We start from the raw sequence: 21,261 nt of genomic DNA, 5'->3' as shown, positions 1-21,261 counted from the left end.
GCAAATGGAAAGGCAAATGCTTCCAGATGCCTAATTCCATCCCGACCATGCTGGTTGATCACACAAAACGATGTGTGGCCGCCATTACTTTGTGCATAAGGGCACTTCACCAGGCCAGATTGGTAAGTGGGTTCCCTTGGCAGTCCTGAATACAGCTCGTAGCTAAATCTCTCAGTTTTTCTTCAATAGTCTCCATGGGAAGGAAACCATCAACGGATCAACCACCTTCAACAGAAAAGAAAATGAGTTGTCATTCAGATTTAGTAACAAAAGAAGCACATCTGTGGTCTAGAGCACTATCAAAGACTAAAAAAAAATCACAAGCACTAAACAAACTACGAATTTCTTCTCTGTTAGAGATGTCTAGTTTGCACAAAATAAAAAATCAAGTGGCACACACACTATGGATTTCTTCTTTGTTCGATGCTTCTATTTTGCTCACAGAAACATTAGCTCTGACATTCCACTAATATCACAACAAACTGAACAAAATAGGTATTGAATCTGTTTCACTTGCACACGAAGATGTTCTAGAATAATAACATGCTCCACCTCATGCAAGTTAGTTTGTGAATTTTTTCAGAAAATTCATTTACATTCAGTGTGTTGGCACTTTCACAGTTGCTAGCTGAAGGAGATGTAGCATCAGCTACACTGTTATCTGCATTGATGGTCGGTGACTTCTTTGTCGATTTTGGCTTCCACTCCTTAATAGGGTGTACTGCTGAAGATAAAATGTAATTTTATCAGATTGTTTACCTAATATATAATGAATAAAGAAAAACTACAAAGCCAGACATCAAGTGGCAAATATAATTTTTTAAACTTAGCAATTCTGTGGTAACACAGAACATTTCTAGAAAGTGCATTCTAAGTTGCAAATCCATTTTGGCAATTAACAAGTATTTCAGTGAATAGTCAGTCACATGAGAATAAATCTTAGGGTAGTGTTGGGGCGAAGGCGAAGACGCCACCCTTCGCTCGATGCCTTCGCCGACCTCGCTGTACCAACGGAGACAAGACGACTGGCAGATTTACCCTTCGGCCTACGCGTCGCCGGACGAAGACCTGTGGCGAGGTCATCTTGTCTTGCGGCCTCATCCAACATGGAGGCCCACGTGTGATCCGACCCATTGTGACAGGCCCTGCGTGGCTGCTGCGCATTACGGGCCTAGGTTGTAAAGGTCTCCCTGTAATTACAGTCTGTAACCCCGCTTTATGGGAATATTCCGGGGAAAACTTAGGCACCTGAGGGCACATGCGTCTTTAACACTGGACGCTGGGCACTCAGATACCTATAAATACCCCCGCACAGTGCCCTTGAGAAGCTAGTGTTGGGCATGTGCTTCGTCGCCGAAGGTCTTTTAGGAAGAAGCAACCTTCGGCTGAAGCTGTTTGTGTAAGATGGTCGAAGGTTCCTCTTCATGAAGCTTCGGTATTACAAACCGACTTAAAGATAGAATGACCTTTTAGTCCATAAAGGTCTGAGTCAATGTTGTAAACTTTCATAAGGGGCATACTTGTAATCTCTCACAGGCTGCGCCCTGTGCCTATAAATAGTGAACAGTATTCCTCTACTGTTCACGCATTCCTGTATCTGTAACCGCATCATTCGGAAACCAATCTTTGCCAAGGCAGAGGTACAACTGTATTCAATAATTAAATATACTGAGTAAATGCAATGTGGTTCGTTTATGATTCATTTACCTTTGATACTCTATACTTTATGTTATTTTATACAATCCATTAAACTACAATTATGAAGATTTAATCTTCGTAATCGTATTGTCATCAGCCTTCGTCCAAGGTTCATTAATCCTCAAAGGAATAATGCCTCGTTGGATGAAGGACATTTAACATTTAACACTTTATGTTGCCTTGTTCTTAATTCATAGCATTTGAGAACAAGTCCCCAACATTGGCGCCCACCTCCGGTGAACTCACTTCCACTTCTCGAACTGATGGCTTCGTTCAATGACCAAGCTGGAGCTGCTTCGGACCCGAAGCTGGTGCTCCCGATCACAGGTGGTTCGTCCTCAGAACCAGCTAACAAGAAACAAAAGAAGGAAGCACAGAGAAGGGTACAGCATGTTGGGGTGCAAGGACCCTTCATCAAGTCAAGATGGTCTCACATTCCCATTACCTTCTCCCAAGAGGATCTTCATCTCAAGGATTACCCACACAATGATGCCATGGTTATCTCTTGTGTTATCAAAGGATTTCTGGTCCATAATGTCTTGGTTGACACAGGCAGTGCATCTGATATCATATTTGCTAAGGCCTTCAGACAAATGCAAGAGCCAGAAGATAAGATTCATGATGCTACACATCCTCTCTGTGGCTTCGGAGGGAGGCAGATTGTAGCATTGGGCAAGATCACCATGTCAGTAACCTTCGGGTTCGTCAACAACACTAGAACTGAGCAAGTTGTGTTTGACATTGTTGACATGGAATACCCTTACAATGCAATTATTGGTCGTGGCACCCTCAATGCTTTCGAAGCAATTCTTCATCCTGCCTATCTTTGCATGAAGATACCTTCGGATCAAGGACCCATCGCTATACATGGAAGTCAGGAAGCTGCCAGAAAGGCCGAAGGTAATTGGACTGACTCAAAAGCAATCCATAACATAGATGGAGCTGAAGCTTGTGAACAGTACAAATTCAGAAGGGAGAAAGCAGCTTCAGCAGATCAGCCGAAGCCTATGCTCTTATGTGAGGACATAGCAGAGCAGAAGGTGCTGTTAGGCTCTCAATTATCCGAAGAGCAGGAGAAAACCTTGATAAGGTTTTTGTTCAACAACAAAGATGTTTTTGCATGGTCAGCTAATGATCTCTGCGGAGTAAATAGGGATGTTATTGAACATTCGCTTAATGTTGATCCATCCTTTAGAGCCAGAAAACAGAGGCTTCGGAAAATGTCAGATGATAAGGCCGAAGGTGCTCGTAACGAAGTCAAAAGACTCCTCAGTGCAGGAGTCATCAGAGAAGTGAAGTACCCAGAATGGCTAGCTAATACCGTTATGGTAAAAAAGGCTAATGGCAAGTGGCGAATGTGTATTGATTTTACAGATCTTAACAAGGCTTGTCCGAAGGATGAATTCCCATTGCCAAGGATAGACTCTTTAGTTGATGCAGCAGCTTCTTCAGAGCTCATGAGTCTGTTAGACTGTTATTCAGGCTATCATCAAATTTGGATGAAGAAGGAGGATGAGCCAAAGACTAGCTTCATAACTCCAAGTGGCACATATTGTTATCTTCGGATGCCTGAGGGGCTCAAAAACGCTGGAGGAAGTTTCAGCAGAATGACTGCGAAAGTCCTCCAATCTCAGATAGGCAGAAATGTGCTAACTTATGTTGATGACATCATTGTCAAAAGCACGAAGCAGGAGAATCATATTGCTGACTTGCAGGAGACCTTCGCCAGTTTCAGACAAGCTGGTTTAAAGTTGAATCCAGAAAAATGCGTCTTCGGAGTAAAGAAGGGGAAATTTCTAGGATGCTTGGTTTCAACAAAGGGAATTGAAGCCAATCCAAGTAAGATTGAAGCTATACTTCGGATGGAGCCACCAACTACAAAAAAGGGGGCTCAAAGATTGACAGGAAGGTTGGCATCTCTCAATAGATTCATATCCAGATCAGCAGAGAGAAACTTACCATTCTTCGAAGTGCTGAAGTCAGCCGAAGTCTTTCAATGGGGACCAATCCAGCAGAAGGCCTTCGAAGACCTGAAGCAGTATTTAATAGATCTAACAGCATTAACTCCACCTGTGCCAGGGGCTCCTTTATTATTATATGTGGCAGCTTCGCACTCAGCGGTAAGTGCAGCACTTGTCCAGGAGAAGCTTGATGGCCAAGCCAGGAAGCAGGTCCCAGTATATTTTGTATCTGAAGTTCTCAGTATATCAAAGAAAAACTACACAGAATTAGAGAAGGTGTTATATGCTGTTTTGATGGCATCTAGAAAGCTTCGGCATTATTTTCAAGCTTACAACATAATCGTTCCTTCTTCACAACCTCTGAAAGATATTATGAGGAACCGAGAAGCTACTGGAAGGATTGGAAAATGGGCTGCAGAGCTCAATGAATTTTGTATTGAATATGTTCATAGATCTTCGATTCAGTCCCAGGCGTTAGCAGACTTCATTGCTGACTGGACGCCAGGGGCTCAGGAGGAAGAAGCAAATAAAGACGCCGAAGCATGGATAGTGTTTTGTGATGGATCTTGGGGAACCTTCGGAGCAGGAGCGGCTGCTGTGTTGGTTTCACCTTCCAAGGTCAAAACTTGTTATGCGGCAAAGCTTGATTTTAGTTGCACAAATAACATTGCCGAGTACGAAGCCTTGCTTCTAGGTCTTCGGAAGCTAAAAGCAATGGGAATCAGAAGGGCTATACTTAAAACTGATTCCCAGGTTGTTTCGGGCCATATTGACAAGAGTTGCAAGGCTAAGGACCTGAAGCTTGAAAAATATCTGGATATGGTTCGAAGAGTTGAAGCTTCCTTCGAAGGATTTTTTGTCAAAAATATCCCTCGAGGACAAAATGAGCATGCTGATCTGTTAGCTAAGTCAGCAGCACAGGGGCTGCCTTTACCTTCGGATGTATTCTTCGAAACAATAAAAGCACCTTCGGTGGAACTTCTTGAAAGGGCAGTCCTCAGTATATCTCCTGTGTATAGCGAAGATTGGAGAACTGAGATCATCTCTTATCTTCAGGGAAAATTCCTTTCAGATGACGAAGCTTATAACAGGAGGATAGAGGCAAGAGCTCGTCCATATGTCATGATAGAAGGGGAGTTGTACAAGCATGGAGTTTGTGCTCCGCTACTCAAGTGTTTATCCAGAACCGAAGGTATAGAGTTGATGAAAGAGATACATGCAGGCCTGTGTGGATCTCACATTGGGTCTAGGCCGTTACTTGGAAAAATTTTCCGCCAAGGATTTTATTGGCCGAAGGCAGCTTCGGATGCAGCGGAATTAGTTCAAAAGTGCGAAGGTTGTCAGAGATGTGCACGAGATCAAAAACAACCTTCGTCTTTAACACAGCTCATACAACCCGTTTGGCCATTGCAAAGGTGGGGCCTTGATTTGTTAGGTCCGTTACCACCGGCCCAAGGGAACCTAAGATATGTTGTAGTGGCGGTGGAGTATTTTTCTAAATGGATTGAGGCAAAGCCTTTAGCCACAATAACTTCGGCCACCGTCCAAAAGTTTTTTTGGCAAAATATTGTTTGTCGGTTCGGGGTACCAAAGGCTATTACTGTGGATAATGGAACACAGTTTGACTCCGAAGCATTTAGGGATTTCTGTGATCAAATTGGTACGAAGATCCATTTTGCATCAGTCAGACATCCGGAGTCAAATGGACTCATTGAAAGAGCCAATGGCATCATAATGACAGGAATAATGAAGTTAATCTTCAATCAACCCAGGGGAAAATGGCCAGATCAGTTAACCAAAGTGGTGTGGAGCCACAATACAACAATATCAAGGTCTACAGGTTTTACTCCATTCAAGTTATTATTCGGTGACGAAGCAATAACTCCAGAGGAAGCTAAAACTGGATCAATAAGGGTAATAGCTTCGGCAGAATCAGGTTCCGAAGTTGCTTATTCTGTGGAAAAAGATGCTTTAGAAGGGATCAGGCTGCAAGCCGTGGAGAACATTAATAAATATCAAGCCGAAACAATTAAATGGCGAGATAGAAAGGTTCGGTTAAAGAATATTGAGCCAGGACACTTGGTGCTTCGGAGAGTGGCCAACCCAGAAACAGTGGGCAAGTTGCAGTTAAAATGGGATGGACCTTTCTTAGTAGCATCTTCGTCAAGACCCCGTTCATACAGACTGAAGGATATGGACGGCAACGACGTTCCTAGGTCTTGGAATGCGGATGAGCTTCGGCGATATTATGTATAACTCGATGTAATTTTTCATATTTTTCTTTCATGGCACCCTTTTCCTTTCCGAAGGGGGAGAAAGGTTTTTAATGGGGCCAGCACATGTAATTTCCTTTTTTAGTTCTATAAGAGCAAAATCCCCCAAGGAATGTAAATGTAAAAGCTGAGAACGCACCATCGAGTGCCAAAAAGTAAAGGCGAAGAAGCTCCAAAGTCGTTCCTAAGGGAATGCAGAGCTTACAGCGAAAAGTCAACGCTGATTCCGCCAAAAGTAAAGGCGAAGAAGCTCCAAAGTCATTCCTAAGGGAATGCAGAGCTTACAGCGAAAAGTCAACGCTGATTCCGCCAAAAGTAAAGGCGAAGAAGCTCCAAAGTCGTTCCTAAGGGAATGCAGAGCTGAGGTGCGATTGTTTTTAAGAAAATAATGGCTATGAATATGGCTTCGGATACGTGTTTGGCCATTCATTTGCACATCGCATTACATCATAGCATTTGCATTCATAAACATTCATCTAGGCATATGTAGGATAATCATTTTCATGGCATAAATGGTTGCTTCGGCAAAAAGAGGAAAAAGAAGGGGAAGAAAGAGCTTCGTGTACAAAAAGGGGAGCTTCGAAAAAAAGAGGAAAAATGTTGTTTTCTATGCTTTGCTGCGTACGAAAAGAAGGGAAGGTGTTTTTTCGCCTTCGGCTCAAAAAGAAAATTTCGACCACATCAAAGCATTTCTCAATGGAAGGATAAGGATATATAACAAGGTATGAACAGAAGTTATCTCAAAAGTTTTAGTTACATTTACAAAAGTTATCTCAAAAGTTTCTCAAGTACTGTCTACAGTCTACTATCTAATCTCCAAGGAGCTTCGGCTTCGGCGTCATTTTTGAGCTTCGGCTTCGGCTTCGTCATCCTATAAGATTAAGGTCGTTGTAAGTCAAAATCAAGCTTACAGGAAGAGGTAAGCACAAGGTATGGTTTCTTACTGGTTCAAGGTGGCTACGAGCTTCGTCTCCAGCCTTTTCTCGCCCACCCTTTGTTCATATCATTTTTACAAATCTATTCGAGATACTCCGGGCGAGATCAGGAATGTCATCCAGGATTGATGGTGATAAAGTGAAATTTGGCCTATTGACAATCTTTGCATGATCGCAGCCAGCCTTCAGGAAAGCTGCAGCAGTGCCTCGAGAAGCCACCCAGGCACAGAAGTCACCGTGCCCAGCTATGACTTCGTCGAGCTCGTCAATCTCCCCCTCAATATGTTCGAAGGTTTTCGGTAGATCTTCAGCTGAGGGGGTGAATTTTTCACTACTAGCTCCAACTGAGTAAAAAATCTTTCTTAAGCGTTGAATGCATTTGTTGCTAAATTCCAGACATTTTTCTTGAAGGCTTGTCAATAGTTTTCTCAAATCTGAATTTTGTTGAGCTTCGGCTTCAAGTCTTGCATTAAGCTCTAGCTTTTCTCGCTCGAACTGTTCAGACTGGCGGAGAAGCTTCGTGTTTAGTTCTGTTATTTTTGCTTCAGCTTCTGCCAATGAACCTTCGGCTGCCTGGAGCTCAAAGTTCTTTTTCTCAATAGCATCCGATTGCTCCTTTATTCTGCTTTCTAAATTTTCAATCATAACTTCGTGCTTCTTATCTTCAAAATCTTGCTGCATTTGCAAGGCTTTGCTCAACAGCATACTCTGCACGAAAACAATCTTCGTCAGACATGTTTTATTATTAGAAACAGTAAAGGGACAAGTGGTTCACCTTGAAGTTGGAATAAAATAAACTACCAACGACATGTTGTCGTCGGTAGCGGCTGATGTCTGTTTCTAGCTTCGGGAAGCCGATACTTTTGGACAGAGTACTGATAATTTTGGCTCCTGTTTGATCTCGAATACAATCTAATTTCTCATCATCAACGCCTCCGAAGAGGAGTGCCCCAGGTTTGTATCCACAGGATTTGGCATACTCTCTAAGCTCTTCTATTTCAGCTTTTGATAGATGTTCTCCAACTAAATTCTGAAACATGAAGGTCTCGTTCTCTGAAGCTTCATCAGCAATTTCTTTTCCTTTCCCCGACGCTGCGGTCACGGCCTCTTCGGCGGCGGTGGTAGCTTCTTCCGCAGCCATGTCTAGCAGTATTTGGTCAATGTGTTCAATTGTGCTCTCCAGGTTCAAACCTTCAGCTGAGGCAGCTTCGGCAGCTGCGGCCTCCGAAGGTGCAATTTCAATATCTGTCTCCTCTGCGGCCGCTGGTGTTTTCTGAGCTGAAGCTCTTGGCGGCGTCTTGTCGATTACCTCAGTCACGGTAATAATTCTTTGTTTCTTTGCCTTGATTGTTTTCTTCGATTTTTCGGGCTCCTTGTCCTTCTGAAAAAACTTTGTCAGTTGAGGGCCCAGTGGACTTAGCTTCGCAGGTAAGGATTCAGTCATTACCTTCAGAATTTCCTCAATGACAGCTGCAGAAGGTGATGCGGGGGTTTCTTCTGCTTCGGATATTTGTTGCTTCGGAGAAGAAGTTTTCCTCTTCTTCGGAATTTTCTTCTTTACTGGTTCTTTTTCTTCATTCATGGCCTCAGTTATCCTTTTTTTTTTGGCCCCCAACACCTTTGTTCAGATTTTCATAATCAGGATAATCGAAGCCCAAGGCGTCCAACACTCGATTTAGCCTTCGCTTCGGACGGGTACCGAAGGCTGCGGTCATCAACTGATCTTCTTTTTTAGAATAATTGCCAAGTATTTCATTGCACATCGCTTCAATCGTTTCCAACCACTCTTGGCAAGGTGCTTTAAAGTATTTCTTAAATTTGAAGTAGTAAGGTAAACGTACAAGTTCACCTTCTTTCTTCTCCCCTTGTAGCTTCGGCATTTCCCATTCTTTTAAGCTGGGAAAAACTTTGAAAGCTAAGAACTCTTGAACCAAGTCCCTTGTGCTGATATGCTCTGAAATAATTCTAAATTCGCTCATTGCTTGTTGTGTTGGACCTTCGGGTGTCATGTTGCAGCGAGGTCGGGTTTCTCCGAAGATTAATTCAAGTGGACTTTGTACAAGCTTTTCCTTATCGTCATCAACTTTGACATAGAACCACTCAGATTTCCAGCCTGCTGCCCATTTGCTTCGGTAGCTAATTACAGGAAACTTAGTAGTTTTCCGATAGGCGAAGTTATAACAACCAAAATTGTCGTGCAGTCCATCCCTTCTAGCCTTCGTTTGATAATGCAACTCGTGAACCCGGCAAAAGCTGTCCGCAAATGGTTCCACTGCTTGGCTTCGGAGTGCCCAGATATAAACAATAAGTCTAACAATAGCGTTGGGGGTCAGCTGGTGAAAATAAATACCGAACCTCTTCAGTACCTCTGCAATAATCCCATGTAGGGGGAACCTTAATCCAGCTTTTAGAAAGCTTTTGAAAATAACAATTTCATCCTTCTCCGGCTTTGGGGTAGTCTCTTCTCCCCCGAAGCGCAATAGCTTCTTCTGATTTTCAGTAAAAAAGCCCGATTTTACCATCTTGGACAGATCAGCTTTCGAAACAGTAGATTTCCCGAAGTCCAAGTGGCTGGGTTTGCTTGGCATGGCAATGCGATAATCATCTTCAGAATCAGTTTCCTCCATATCTTCTTCTTCTGCTTCAGCGATTGTTTGTTCTGCTTGATCTGCATCGTCATGAGGGATTTTTTCCAAAATCACCAGCCCTGATCGTTGCATAGCTTCGGAGATGGGAACAGTCTCCGAAGCTTCAGTCTCGTCCCCCTCACGCTCAACCCTGGCAGTAGAACGTACTCTGGCCATTTAATTATGAACTTGTGGAACGTTAATACTTTCTTCCTCCGAAGCAGGTATCAAACTGGAGCTTCGTTCGATTCCGACAGACAAGCTTCGGCGACGGTTAAAAATTTTGGCAGCAAAACAGTGCAAATAGCAATGAATACTGTGGTAACTTCACACCTACTCGTCTCTTTATATAGTGCTGCAGGTAAGAAGGCGAAGCGCCAGGATTTTTACACCAGGCGGACACCCGCTCGCACTCGCTGCGCGGTGGACCGCAGAGACCGAACAGTAACTCTGAAAGGCGGGCCCGCTACACGCCGAGAAATTGAATCGTTTCTCGACAACGAGCTCAGGGAAGGTGTTTTTTAGACCTTCGGCGCTCCGAAGCTTAAAGAGACTTTTTTCACGGATCAAGCTCGTTACGAAAAACGATCTAGCACCTCGAAAGGGGCTACTGTTGGGCCTGTGCTTCGTCGCCGAAGGTCTTTTAGGAAGAAGCAACCTTCGGCTAAAGCTGTTTGTGTAAGATGGTCGAAGGTTCCTCTTCATGAAGCTTCGGTATTACAAACCGACTTAAAGATAGAATGACCTTTTAGTCCATAAAGGTCTGAGTCAATGTTGTAAACTTTCATAAGGGGCATACTTGTAATCTCTCACAGGCTGTGCCCTGTGCCTATAAATAGTGAACAGTATTCCTCTACTGTTCACGCATTCCTGTATCTGTAACCGCATCATTCGGAAACCAATCTTTGCCAAGGCAGAGGTACAACTGTATTCAATAATTAAATATACTGAGTAAATGCAATGTGGTTCGTTTATGATTCGTTTACCTTTGATACTCTATACTTTATGTTATTTTATACAATCCATTAAACTACAATTATGAAGATTTAATCTTCGTAATCGTATTGTCATCAGCCTTCGTCCAAGGTTCATTAATCCTCAAAGGAATAATGCCTCGTTGGATGAAGGACATTTAACATTTAACACTTTATGTTGCCTTGTTCTTAATTCATAGCATTTGAGAACAAGTCCCCAACAGCTAGATTAACAGAGCTATTGCCATCTTGAGCAAAAACCCTGTTTACGTTGCTTCACTCCCCCGTTGGATCAACTTGCCCAGGAGAGCAAGTTCCAACATTTGGCGCCCACCGTTCGTGCTACGAAAAAACCACCCGCGAAGGCACCCAAGAGAGCTACCTCGAAGGCTGACAAGGCTGCGAAGGCAGCACTGCTGGCCGAGAAAAAGGGCAAGGCCCTTGTCGACACCACCCACCAAGAGGCCTGCGAAGACAACACACTCAGCAAGAGGCAGCACAATGAGCAACCCACTCCCGAAGGCAGTCTCCGCACTTGCAGCTCTGGAGGACAACCACAACTTCCCCCTAGGCTTCGCTCCACCAGAGGGCGCGGACGCCACCGAGGACGGCGAAGTCATCGGCGTTTCGGCAGAAGAACAGCTACAACTGCGCGCATTGCGCATCAAGAACCGCAACCTCCAGAAGCAAAAAGAGATCCTCGAGGCCAAGCGCCAACGCGTGTCCACACAAGCCAAGGTGCGACAGATGATACGCGACGAAGAGCAGAAGGCTCAGGAACTTGAACAAGAGATCGCCCTCATGCAGAGCGAAGGCCTCCTCGGCCTGCAACACGGACCACCCCTCCAGCAGCGCGCACAAATCGAAGACCTGTTCATCCCTCAGCGCGGACACGCCGTCCCACACGTCGCGGCATTCCAAGGCATCAACTATCTCGATGAGCGAAGTCCCCTGGCGCCTCACCTGCAAGTGTCACCATGGCCCGCCAACTTTAGGGCAGGGACCTATCCCAAGTACAACGACAACACTGACCCCGCACAGTACATTATGAGCTATCAGGTGGCCGTTGCATCATCCGGAGGGGACGACGCCACGATGGCCAAGTCATTTATCATTGCCCTCGAAGGCCCCAGCCCTCACCTGGTACACCAGGTTGCCGCCGCTGTCCATCGACTCCTGGAGAATTCTCCGCGACAAATTCTTGCTCAACTTCCAAGGGTACCGCCCAGACACTGACGCCTTGGCCGAACTTTCACTCTGCAAGCAGCTGGAAAAAGAGACTCTGCGGGAGTACTACCGCAAGTTTCTGACCCTCACGTCACAACTGCCTTCGGTCGATGACCAAATCGCCATCCACTACGCCATCAGTGGCCTTCGGGCCGGCGTCCTTTACAGCCACTGCATCAGGGATCCGCCCAAGAACCTCCAGGAGTTGTATCAGCTATTTGAAAAATATGCCAGATCCGAAGAGCTCCACCAGCGCAAAGTCGAGTCTCAGAGGAAACCCAAAGACACCCCACAGTCCAGCCGCACGTGGACGAGGCCTTCGTAGCCAGACTCCGGTCGGGACGGCCGCAATCAGCAGCAGGTGCACAACATCGCCAACCAGCACCCCGCTGGTGAGGCCCCTCGCTGCCAGGAGTATCCCCCACAGGGCCGCGGGAACGGAACTCGTGGTCGGGGCCAGGGACGCGCGCAGCAGCCGCGCAGATTTTACTGCCTGTTCCATGGCGAAGACTACGCCCACCCTACCAGAGACTGCCCAGAAACGAAGGCCACCAGAGACAGGATGGCACAGGCGCAGCCAGCCGACAACCCTAGAGTTGTCGCGCACATATCAGCAACCCCCTCCGCCATACATCCACGGCCCCGCTCCGCACCCACCGCACCACGCATACCAGCACCACCAGGAGGTACAAATCGTACCTCCCCCACCCCCGCCTCCTGTGGCGGAACTGTCCGAATTATTCCAAGTTAAGTGCCTGAGCCCTGCCTTAGAGGCTAGACCACACTTAAATGGGAATAACCTGTCAATCCCTCGGATCTAGTCCGACACGGCCACTGACAGGATCAAGTACCACAATCTCACTCGAAGGTGAGTCACAGAGCAAATACAATAAAGCATAAAACCATACATGGATGAGTATTAAATTATTACATCACCATCGGAGTTTTGCAAAAGTAGTCATCATTGTTCGAAGTGCAGCGGATTAAAACTAACGATAAATAAACAGAGAGATGGGGAAGCCTATCCCATCACTCCTCATGCTCCTCCTCAGCCGAGGTAGGGTCCCACTCGACAGTCCAACCCGGTGGCAAGATGGACGGCCAAGTCACTCCAGCAACCATGTCCTCCAGAGATCCTGTAAAATTATGCCACAAGCAAGGCTGAGTATACTAATACTCAGCTAGACTTACCCGGTGTGAGGAGTCTACTCCTCTACCTCTAGACATGCAGCTGTTTGGCTGTGGGGTTTGGTTGTCAAAAGCACTAGCTGAGTTTCTAAATCAAGTTTTTAACTTTGTCAAAATTAAGTGTGACTCTCTTAAGGCTAAGATGTACTATCTATTCATACATAGTAGCAAACATTTTTAGCAATCAACATCTTGTATCATCTCAACACAATTTCACTTGTTACTCAATGTAGCAGCATGGATCAAGCAGTCTCATTAGCTGCGAGAAGCAGACGATTCGAATCGAGTTTTTAAACCTTGCAAGGTAAACCTAAACACACGACGTGTAGGGGCACTCCGTCCCCACACACATCAACCGTCCCCATCGATTCCCCGTCAGCAGATCAGGGCTCACCGCCTTGGCGTACAATGCCTCACTGACCCCGACTGTCGTCGTGCAGTGACCACACTTGTACCCACCATAACCGGAATGGGAGACCACGTCTCAGGTCGCGTGAGGGGTAAAGTCCACTGCCAGGTTCAATCAGGTACTAGGCTTACCGATTTACCATATTTCTCGGTATATGTTTAGTACGTTCAAACGCTTGACTCACGGTACCACACCTTAATCCTTATTCAAATTTTTATCCCGTGAACAACCAATCCCCATGGATTGTTGTCCACAAACCAGCATCATTATGATAAGAAAGTGGATACAACCAATTTCCTGACCTCGCGCGAGTGCTAGAAAAATCACTCGACTTCTACCGAGATCCTACTTAATAAAGCAGCTACTCGACCTAGCATACTAGTATTCATCTCAACAGGATTCCAGAGATCATGCAACTAGGGTTTTCAAACAACTCCTACACTTAAGTGCACATTCAATCCTACAATCAATAAGTGCAGTAAAATAGCATAAATAACAGGTTATGCATAAAACCGGGGCTTGCCTTCCAAAGCAGTGGCAGGCAGGTCCTCTGGTGCAGGCTCTGGTGCTGGATCCGGGGCTACCTCCTGAGCAGCTCCTTGCTCCAGCACGAGGACGTACTCTCCGTCAGCAAGGTTACAGTCTATCGAATGCAATGAACATGAATGTCATGATGATGCAGGATTTAATAACATTATGCTAAGAGAAAACTAAGTTAAGGAGTAACTTAGGGTTTCTTGGTCATGCGAGGCTCCAAGTGGTTTATACTTATTACCTTTTAGGCTTAGGTTTTTATTGGAGATAACATAGTGGACTTGTATTGTCTTTATACATTTCAGTGGACAATTTACAAGGGTTTTAGGATGACACTAATTACCCTTATTTATTTTTCCTCACTTTAATTTCTCCTTATGGTTTCTAGTGTAGGTTTGAACTATGATAGTGGTTTAATAATTTCCAAAAATTCTGTAAAAATTACAGTGGGTTGCTATTTGCTTTTCTAGCTTGTTTTAAGAATTTGAGGCTCAAAATAATAAGGATATGCTTTAGACAAAAATAACAAGAGTGGTGTAAAATGAGCCACTTTACACTACATCTCTTAATTAGAGGTGGGGTCTGTCTTAAAGGTTATTTTTGTTGGCATCTAACAGTAATAATAGGTTTCTGTGCCAAAAACCACAGAAGGCTAAGGGGTGGTTATTTAGTTATGATTTTCTAAAGTTTAAAGTCAAAAAGGCACTTTCTACTACATTGTTATTTGAAAAATGTCAAACAGCAGATTTCATATTTTTCCTAAGTTCTTAATAACAAAACATTAACTATCCCAAGGGTGGGGGTGTTTTCACCTTGGGGTTATTTTTGTAGGGTTTTTCTAAGTTTCCCTTGTTTTATTAAAATAAAAGGTATCCTACTTATTTTATACTAAAACAGGGTATGATATATTTTTCCAGTGAACTACCTTGAATAAGTATCCTAACAAAAATAGAGGTGCCCTCTGGTTCATTATTTAAATCACATTTTCTATTTTTCTTAACCTTGAGCATATTGTAAAATAAGGGGCAAAAACTAACTTAATTGGGTGGACAGAGAGGTTTAACATTTTTAAACAGGTCAGTAGGTAGATATACACTTCTCCAAATTTTTCTAACCCTAGTCAAATAGTGCAACTAATTCTAGCCCTATTATTGAGCTTTTGGCCAAAACTATAAATAAATCAGAGCTTTAAAGTTTTCCATAGCACCTAGGGGGTTTTATATTTTTCTTAAGTGGGTTACATTAATTAGAGTCTGACAAAATTGGTTTGACCAAATTTGGGTGAACTAAACAGAAGTTATGAATTTTTTAAAGTCTCTGTTCAAAATAAAAACAGATTTAATATGAGTTTCCTGGAAAAACAGTTTACACCGAGGTCCCTGGGTTAAGGCTAAATCAATCTTCGCAGTTCTACCCTTGCGCCACTATTCCCCTGAGTCGCTGACAGTTCAAAAAGCCCCCTGACCTTCTCTTCCTCTCACCCGCAGTCCTTCCCCCAATGTAAACAGTACCCATGGGAAAGAAAAGGGTGGCGTGGCTTACCGGCGGCGAGATAGGTCCGGCGAAGGGCAGGGTTGGCTCGGGGAGGCTCTGGCGGTCACAGCGAGGTGCGGCTCGACGGCGGGGATGGCCGGAATCACTCGGTCCACGAGCGCAGGCGGGTGTTCTCGTCGGCGGCGAGTGTACCGGCCAAACCACGGCGATCTGGTTCAATCTGAGGGCACGATGAGCTTCCTGGGGTAACGTAGAGACCGTGTGCACAAGGAATCGAAGAAAGGTTGAGTGGATTACCCGGTCTACGTACTCCGGCGGGGTTGAGAACTCCGGCGACCGTGGACTGGCCTCTCCGGCGAAGCAGGCTTCGATTCCTTGCTCGGGGAGCTTCACCGAGGTGTGCACACTCGTCTCCGAGGGTTGGATGAGGCTGGGGAAAGCTGGACTGGCCGGTCTACGGCGGCAGTGGCTCGAGTGGCCGCGGACACGCCGCGCACGGGCAAACGGCGGTGAACTGAGCTCCGGTGAGGCTTGAGCGTGTGCAGAAGAGTGTAACCGACGCCCGGGAGGGCTTTATAGGCGCGGGCGCAGGACAGGGCGCCGGCTGGCCGTTGGCGCGACGCGGGGCACGCGGGGGCGCGCGCGGGCGTGCTCTGGCGAGCTCAGAGCGCGTCGAACACGTGGCTCGTTGCTTCTGCCCGTGTTCTTCCCTCTGCTGAGCGGCCAAAACGTACGAATCTTACCCTACCGCCTGTGGGAGATCTCTTCCCTGCACCTAGAGCTACCTAGTTCATGTAAGTTCCAAGAATAGATGTGGTCGGGTTAGAGAGATATGAGGGTGGGAAGTTGGCTGTGTCAGACATGACCAAACCGAGACAAAAATGGTGCCAAGTCATGTCAAATGCGCTAGGGTAGGTGTCATCTATTTCCAGGGTATTCTAGGGTTAATTTGGCGCCACTTTGTCAATTGGGTCGAAGGGTTTTGAAATTTGGATTAAGGTGAACATGTGGAATCTTTGTTCAAGGGTTAGTTTTTATACTTAGGCAAAATCTGAATTCTCCCTTGAGCTGAACCTTAGGTGAACTTTTTAGGACTTTTCTGAAAACTTTTTGGGGGTACTTCCTTACTATTAATTGTAGGTTATGAAGTATATTACAACTTTTATATTTGGCCCAAGCCATGATCATAAGGTTTACATGACCTTTTGATCCTAGCTTCAATTAGGGTTCCTATTGCCCAAGAGGGGTTTGCTTTAGGGTTTTGGGAAATTCCCACTTAGATGTGCATGACAAGCTAGGGCATGATATCCAAGATAGTTTGCACTTGCTTAGGACCTTGAATTCCAAGTTTGAGGTACTTTGCCCATATCAATCTTCATGTGATAATGGGTTAAAAGGGAGTAGCCCTGGGTGGACACCCTGAGTAACACCTGGGGTGTTACAGCCCTCCCCCCTTAAAGGAATCTCGTCCCGAGATTTTAGGTAGAGTCCCTTGGAGGGGTGCTTGAAGGGGTGTGGGTGTGCTACCTTTTCTTTATACTCAAGTTTCTCTTAGTAACTGCTCTTCGAATGTCATTCTCTTTGCAACTTCAGAAGGAAGCCCTTCTTAAGTTAAATCCACAACTTAGACTATCCTTGTTATCTAAGTTTTTCTTATAATTGAATTCAAAGGGCAGGTGGGGGTGGGGTTTTGGGGTTACGTACCGACTCCTTTGGGCAGAAAGTCGGGGAAGCGAGAGCGTAGAAAATCCTCAGTCTCCCATGTGGCTTCTTCTGCTGAATGGTGACTCCACTGAACCTTATACATTCTGACTGACCTTGCCCGAGTTGATCTCTCCTTTTGATCTAATACCTTGACAGGGTACTCTTGGTAGGACAAGTCTGGTTCTATCTCAATATCTGGTTCTGGCAGCACTTCAGTGGGTAGGCGAACACATTTCCGCAACTGAGATACATGGAACACATTGTGAACTGTTGACATGTGAGGTGGCAATTCCAGTTGATAGGCTACGGGTCCACAAGCTTCCTTGATCTCGTAGGGTCCAATGTAACGAGGAGCTAACTTGCCCTTGATCCCAAATCTCTGGACACCCTTGGTTGGTGATACCTTAAGATAAACATGATCTCCCACCTCAAAATGTAGAGGCTTCCGCCTCTTATCATGATAGCTCTTTTGTCTGGCTTGAGCAGCTTCTAGGTTCTTCTTGATGACTCTGACCTTTGCCTCTGCTTCAAGTACCAAATCTGGCCCAAAAATTTCCCTCTCTTCTACTTGAGACCAATTCAGCGGGGTTCTGCATCTTCTCCCATACAAGGCTTCAAAAGGTGCCATCTTTAGACTGGACTGGTAGCTGTTATTATAAGAAAACTCTGCCAAGGAAAGACACTTGTCCCAATCTTTTCCGTAGTGTAGTGCACATGCCCGCAACATGTCTTCCAAAATCTGATTCACCCTTTCTGTCTGGCCATCGGTTTGGGGATGGTATGCTGAGCTTCGTATGACCTGGGTCCCAAGTGATTCCTGCAATTGCTCCCAAAATCGTGTCACAAAAGGTGCTCCTCGGTCTGAGACTATAGTCCTTGGTATCCCATGCAGACGAACTATCTGGTCAATGTAGATCTCTGCATACTTCTCTGCCCGGTGGGTGGTGTGCACAGGCAAGAAATGAGCGGTCTTAGTCAACCTGTCCACAATGACCCAAATAGAATCATGGTGCCTGGAGGTATTGGGCAATCCCACTATAAGGTCCATGCAAATGTCCTCCCATTTCCAAGATGGTATGGGAAGGGGTTGCAAGGGGCCTGCTGCCTTCAAATGACTAGCTTTGATTCTCTGACAGGTATCACACTCGGATATGTACTTGGCAATTTCCCTCTTCATTCTGGTCCACCAATATAAAGATCTGAGATCATGGTACATCTTGTTGCTACCAGGGTGCATGGAGAATTTGGAAAGATGAGCTTCATCTAGTATCTTCTTTCTGAGCTTAGGGTTCTTGGGAACAACCAATCGGTCTCCAAACCATAAAATTCCCTTGCTGTCCTGACGGAAGCACTTGTATTTCTCTGCCTTTTGCTTGACCATTTCCTTAATCATTTGAACACCCTTATCCTCAATTTGTGCCCTCACTATTTGCTCTTGCAATGTGGGCCCCACCGAGATATAACTTAAGTCACCTGAAGAAACAACTTCCAGGTTCAGCTTGCACAGCTCATCGCACAGGGTGGTAACTCTTGCATCCATGCTCATACAATTGCACTGGGCCTTTCTGCTCAAGGCATCTGCCACAACATTGGCTTTGCCCGAATGGTAGTGCACCTCCAAATCATAGTCCTTGATTAACTCCAACCATCTCCTCTGCCTCATGTTCAGATCTGCCTGAGTGAAGATGTATTTGAGACTCTTGTGATCAGTGTAGATGTTACAGTGAGCTCCCATCAAATAGTGTCTCCATATCTTAAGAGCATGAACCACAGCTGCCAATTCCAAGTCATGTGTAGGGTAGTTCTGCTCATGGGGTCTGAGTGCTCGGGAAGCATACGCAATGACTCTGTTCTCTTGCATCAAGACACATCCCAATCCAGTACCAGAAGCATCGCAATAAACTTCAAATGGCTTGGTGTTGTCAGGTTGAGCTAGCACTGGGGTTGTTGTCAAATGCTGCCTCAAAGTGTGAAAGGCATCTTTGCACTTTTGGCTCCAATCATATTTGACTCCCTTCTTCAACAGTTCAGTCATTGGTTTGGCAATTCTGGAGAAATCCGGAATAAATCGTCGATAATACCCTGCCAATCCCAGAAAACTCCGAATCTGCCTCACTGTGGTCGGGGGGTTCCAATCCATTACCTCTTGTACCTTCTCAGGATCAACTGATATCCCATCCTGAGAAATTGTGTGACCCAAGAATTTAACCTCCTTCAGCCAGAACTCACATTTAGACAACTTAGCATAAAGATGATGATCGCGCAGCCACTGAAGCACGATGTGCAGGTGCTCAGTATGTTTGTCTTCATTCTTGGAGTAGACCAGAATATCATCAATGAAAACGACCACGAACTTGTCCAATTCTGGCATAAACACTGAGTTCATCAGGTACATAAAATAAGCCGGGGCATTGGTCAGCCCAAAAGACATCACCAAAAACTCATACAACCCATATCTGGTAGAGAAAGCCGTCTTAGGAATGTCACTGGCACGGATCTTGATCTGATGGTAACCTGAGCGAAGGTCTATCTTGGAGAATACCTTGGCTCCCACTAATTGATCAAACAGAACATCAATACGGGGCAGTGGGTATTTGTTCTTAATAGTTACCGCATTGAGAGGGCGGTAGTCAACACACATCCTCAAACTCTCATCCTTTTTCTTTACAAATAATGCTGGACATCCCCATGGTGAAGTACTTGGGCGAATAAACCCCTTATCCAACAACTCTTGCAATTGCTTTTTCAGTTCTGCCAATTCCGCGGGAGGCATCCTATAGGGTCTCTTGGAGATAGGAGCAGTCCCGGGTTGCAACTCAATTGCGAACTCAATGTCTCGGTCAGGTGGCATCCCTGGCAACTCATCCGGAAACACATCCGGGTAGTCACAAACCACTGGGATCTTTTCCACCGGGGATCCTATCATAACAAAGGCACAAGAACGGGTGCATCCCTGGCCAGGCAGATATAGTGTGGTTTCACCACAAGTTGGTGAGTGCACCTCAATGGCCCTGGCTGCAATATCAATAACTGCTTGGTGCCTGGTTAACCAGTCAGTTCCCAATATAATATCCACGCTATCCAACCCTAAAATGAGGAGGGTGGTTTTAATTATAAGGCTACCAAACTTTACGGGCACATGCCTGTTGACTTGATAGGTGGCAACCCTGCCTCCTGGTGTTGAAATTGTGATACCCCCATTGGTGTGGTGAAAAGGCAACTGGCACTTGGCACTAAATTTGGCACTGATAAAACTATGCGATGCACCAGAATCAAAAAGAATAATAGCAGGATAATTCAAAACTGTAAAGATACCAGTCATGACGGGTGCTCCCTCTGGAATATCAGCCATAGTGGTGAAGTTCAGCCTGCCCTGCCTCACTTGCACCTTCTGTCTCTTTCCTTGGCTCTGATTGACATTCTGCCCCTGCCTCTGCTGGTTCCTAGGGCAATTCTTGGCATAATGTCCGGTGTTGCCACATGTGAAACACCTGTTGTCATTTGCCTGGCGGTACTGCTGCTGCTGATTGTTCCTCTGAGCTGGAAACTGGGTGCGGTTGGGTGCCTGCTGCTGCTGCTGTGGTCGGATCACCCATCTTCCTTGCTGCTGCTGGGGTCCCCTGCTCTGAGTGTCGGACACAATCCTGAAGCGCTGTGGCTGAGTTGAAGGTCCTGCCACAGGGGTCTTCCTCTTCTTCTCTGCCTGTCGAGCTGTAATGCAGTCCTCCTGGGAGATAGCCATGTTGACCAACTCATTGTAGCTGTTGGCCCTGACGGTGTTGAGACGGTCACGGAGCTTAGTGCTGAGCCCCCTCATGAACCTGTCCCTCTTCTTCTCATCCGTGTCTGCGTGATATCCAGCATACTGGCACAAGTCATTAAAAGCTTGGGCATACTGCAACACTGTCCTGTTGCCCTGAGTGAGTGCCAAAAACTCATTGAGCTTCCGGTCCATAATCCCGGCTGGTATATGGTGTCCCCTGAAAGCTGCCTTGAATTCCCTCCATTCCACCTCTCGATCCTCTGGCTGCATGGCAAGAAAATGGTCCCACCAAGTCCTTGCGGGTCCGCGAAGCTGCTGGGTGGCGAACCTGACTTTGGTGACTTCTGAGCAAGCTCCATGAAGTAGTGGGAATTTGGATTCCACCACTCGCAACCACACATCTGCATCAAGTGGGTCCTCTGCCCTGGTGAACAATGGAGGCTGGGTACTAAGGAACTCCTGGTAGGTAGCTGC

The 21,261-nt window shown here is 45.7% G+C and overlaps 1 long non-coding RNA gene across 1 annotated transcript in view; it reads right to left on the bottom strand.

Moving 5' to 3' along the window:
• Nucleotides 1-222: 222 nt before the first annotated feature.
• The window catches only part of LOC118476072 (uncharacterized), a 58,333-nt gene continuing 37,294 nt past the window's right edge, over nucleotides 223-21,261 (bottom strand). Inside the window, exon 3 of the long non-coding RNA XR_004855376.1 lies at nucleotides 223-724. This is a non-coding gene — a long non-coding RNA (uncharacterized lncRNA). The remainder of the gene's footprint in view (nucleotides 725-21,261) is intronic.

Source organism: Zea mays, chromosome 1 (genome assembly GCF_902167145.1).
Source record: "Zea mays cultivar B73 chromosome 1, Zm-B73-REFERENCE-NAM-5.0, whole genome shotgun sequence".
Classification (NCBI taxonomy): domain Eukaryota; kingdom Viridiplantae; phylum Streptophyta; class Magnoliopsida; order Poales; family Poaceae; genus Zea; species Zea mays.
The sequence above is the reverse complement of the archived record's forward strand: the minus strand, read 5'-3'. Positions and strand labels throughout refer to the sequence as shown.